Here is a 4,530-nt window from a genome sequence, read left to right as displayed (position 1 = left end):
AAAGTGTTGCTATCTCTTGTCGATCTTTTACTATATTTCTTTTGCATGTTTTGACTTCCAGAATAATTATGTTTGGTATATCATATTATTCAAACCTCCACAGTCGGTCATATGTCGGAAGTAGGTATGAATCAAGACTGTCATGATTGGTTGCAGAGGTCTAAGGTGTTGGACAAGGCTACAACAATCATGAGTGCTCATAAGTTCTGAGCATTGGACTCAACCCACGCTCACTGGAATCACTTCATGGAATTTTATCTCGAGTGATCGTGAGACGGTAATATCATATAAGTCTTCAAACCTAGAGATATGATTTGTTACTTACGAGTTGGTTATGCATTGATTGTACGAAAACGCATTGGTAACTCGATGTTATAAAACGTGCTTTTGTGTGTAATTCAATGAGTGGTAGAACAAACATATGAGTCGAAGTTTATCTGTTCCTTCTTGGATTAGAAGCTGATATCTGGGCCACTCGATGATTTTGTTTTGACCTATGTACCGGGCCCGGTCAGAACTAAGTTGATGTGTTCAATTAAGTTCTTTGTCAAACAAATCAGAAATCGGGAAACAAACTGCTGGACAATAAGTAAGACAATGTTCCATGTATTTGTCCGGCTGATATCTAGAACAGAGGATTATATGATCACTTATCTAAATGGCGCGTTCTAGTTCAACAGAGTTTAAAGAGCTACGATTGCTGATCGGTTCCTGAAGTTATACTTGCAAATATAGTTACTAGACTTATCCAAGTGGGAGACTGTTGGATATAGTGTCTAAGCCCATAACTATATTTGGTATGTACTTGACCCGACCCGGCATGGTCCATTTGGGTTGCACTTCACCCGAACAATTTATGGATAATATTTGAGAATAGTACAAGTTATGATTTATTAATATATTATAAGTTCTAATATATTAATATAAGATCATATTATTTAATTAGTAGTGATCTATAATTAATCTAGGATTAATTTACTGATCAAAGATATTACTAATTAAATATGGGCTTCTATATTTATATTGTGTGGGCTAATGCTTATTTAGAATGGGCTAGGCTTGGATGGAAAAGTCCATGGATACTCCATGGAGCTTTGACCCATGGATCTCATGGAAATGAAGAGACATGGGTATTAGGGTTTACATGGATGTAACCCTAATCCACCACACTATATAAAGGAGGCTTTGGTTCTTGAAATCATACTAGTTGACACTTGTTGAGGTGAGGCCGATTTCAAGATAGTAGTATTTATTCTCTCAAAGTTCCAAGTTTGTGGTGATTTGTGACTTTCATTTGAGGCATCCACATTATTGGTGCTAGGCTCTAAAACTCCAAGCAATCAACTACAACTTCAAGGTAAGCATTTCTACTAGCTTTATTTGATTCATGTTCCCCATGCCATGCTAGTTAAGATATGAACCTTGGAAACATAATTATTTGCATGTATCTTAGACAAACATAGATCCAAGGTTTATTAGGGTTGCATGTACACTTAGGAAGTGTTAGAATGCTCAAAAACCCTTCAGTGTTCATTGACTTTCTTACCAAAGTTCAGATTTCTGATGCTAGATTGTTTTGATAAAACTTTATCAAAATCATACACCTTCCCTTAGATAGCACACTTGTGTGTCTAAACAATTATGAAGAGGTATGCCGTAATCATAATGGTTAGACCTTTTTGCCACTTCTCACAAGTCCAGGTTAGTGTGCCGGTAAACCACACACGCTCCACTAACGACTTTGAGAATGCAAATATCACAATTGCTATCTAGCTAAAATCTACTTAGTGAAAGTGTTTCCTCACCATCATTTTCATGAATCGGAGAGAAACCTTATGACACTTAGATTTAATGGTGTATGTGTTCTTATCCATGTGAATTGTCAAAATCATAGTCACAAGACAAGGATAATGACAAACCCAAACTCATATGGACTGAACTCAATCTTAATTTCTTGCCACCTGGCAGCTCAAGGGCCTACCATTGCTTCCAAGTTGTTGTGCAACAAATTGAGAACTCTAAGAACTCATATGCAAAGCCAACTTTAACTGGAATGGACACAGATATGTCAACACGATAGGCTATAAACCTCAAGTCGTGTGCTAGTGAAGAATTTCAGGTTTTATTCTTGATTATTTCTTGAGACTTTCAAGACCTTTAAGACTCCCACTTTCCTCTTGACATATAAGACTCCCTTGTCAAACATCCAAGAGATAGTGCGGATTCTAATCAAGAAAAACACTTTACCCAATTGGCCTAAGTTGGTCTTTGTTTTATCCAAAACATCACAACTTACCAATTTCAAATGTACAAGAGTAGAAAACTTTTACTCTTCCATTTGACAAGTGTTTTAAACCTTCTTTAAGACATGTCACTCAAATGACAATCTTGGAGTATGACTCTAAGACTTGTATTGGAACGAAGTATGACTCATCTTCTTGATTTAACCATTTCAACAATTCAAGTTCCTCTTCTTAGTCATAAGAATGCACTAAGATTTCCTTAGAGAACTAATTTTGATATGGTTTCTTAATTATTAAGATGATCTCAAAACTGATACTAAAGTACTCTCCCATCTTTTCAGATTTGAGAAACTTTTATCCTTCTGCCTTATTTGATTCTTCTTATCGATCTTTAGTGGTGGACTTAATCAGTGCACAAGAATGTGTACTCGATCCCTAAGTCCTTTACTTGACTCACACATCCATGTGAACAAGTAATTAGTCTTAATTTTCCAAAACTTGAAAGTTCTCATTCATCATGCTATACAACTTGCATGATTCCAAGTTCCGGTCCAATTGAAACTTGGGTGATGAGAATCTTTCCTTATTTGGTAAATTTAGACATTACCACAAATGAAAGAATCAATTTCATACTTCCACTCTTGCTACTAATGGAATCTTATAAGCAACAAAAATTTCCACAGATGCCATTGTAAGGATATTTTAAAATAAATAAAATCAAAAAATTCTCTTTTATTTTAAAACTTTGCGGAAAAACTTATCCTTACAATCCATATGAGAACTTGTTGTTATCTATTCCTAGGCAATATCTCATAACTCCTAAGAAGTAGCTCAAGAATCCGATTTTTCAAACTATGCGATAGAAATCCATCTACGCCATCAGATTCGGCATATTCTTTCTTTAAGTTTCTTCACTTTTTCTTTGATTCTTAAAACATCACCATGTGACCCAGTCACATCATGGATCAAGAATCTCAGAATAGAAACTTAACAGAGTTAGATAGTGGACTTTACCTGAAGTAGAGTCAAACTTATTGACTTTAACATCCTTAGGTAAATTTTGGCAGCTTCGCAACCAATGCCCCTTTCTTTGGCAATATAAACATATGGACCCTTTGATAATGGTACACGAGACTATCACAGACTTAGCTTTTCTCTTTACCATTTGGTCAACCGAGTTGACTATGGCCGATCCCTATCCACTGGGAAGAGAGAGCTTTACTAGATATCCAATATCATCATTGTCAATGTCCATAAAGTTTTAGGAAGTTGATCTTAGCAAAATAGATAAGATCATTAAGGGTCTTGTCATAGTCTGTTTCATAGGTGTCCCAAAGGAACTCACTATGTGACTTAGAAAGTGATTGAACCACCAACTTTCTCAAGACTTTGACACCCAACTCTCCCGGCTTGTCAATATGTGACTACATCTCCAAGATGTGACCACACCTAGACCTTGCCTTGCCTAATAGGGCTTGAGTGACCTTAAACTTTTCAAGAACTTGTGGGTTAGGGAGAATAGTTGGAGGAGGAGAAAGAAGTATGATATCCATGGGACATCATCTTCATTAGGAAACCTTGTTTCAAGAGATTTGGGAAGATCATAGGTGTCTAAACCAGACATCTTTTGGGAGATATTCAAGATAGTTGATCTTAAGTCCTTAATATGACACCCAATATGAAATATTAAGGCTAGGACCCAACAAACTATTTTATAACTTAGAAGAGGTATGCCGTAATCCAAGGTATAAAATATTTGAAGGTAGGTGAATGACGATTCACCAATTTCCACCAAGATAAACGAAATGAATTATTAGGTTTTAATTGGTTTTGAAACTCCTAGATCTTTGAGATTCATTGAACTTTTCAAAGGCATGTTTCAATCTCGAGTGTGCCCTTCAGGTTTTGTGACTGGGATGCCGAGGATCACAAAACAAGGTGTGAAGTAACCATGCAAATCACTTGGTACCCTTAATAAATTACCCCTCAATCGATGTGCCGGTTAACCACACACGCTCCATCGATACTATGATAAATATTAAGTCACCCTTTACCTACCTTGTTAAGTCCAAGTTAGTGTGCCGGTTAACCACACACGCTCCACTAACGACTTAGACAAAGTGTAAAGTGTAATTTCATGGATTAGCACCTTATTCACATTTTCCTAAGTAACTAAGATTGGGTATTATTAAAAGTTTAGTTACTTAGTATTTTCATTAATACTTTTAATGAAGGGAGAATTATAGTCCTGTCAAACCCGTTCGGCTAACGACCCTCCACCGGTCAA

This window comes from Lactuca sativa, chromosome 1, assembly GCF_002870075.4.
Source record: "Lactuca sativa cultivar Salinas chromosome 1, Lsat_Salinas_v11, whole genome shotgun sequence".
Lineage (NCBI taxonomy): Eukaryota > Viridiplantae > Streptophyta > Magnoliopsida > Asterales > Asteraceae > Lactuca > Lactuca sativa.
Note: the sequence above shows the minus strand (reverse complement) of the source record.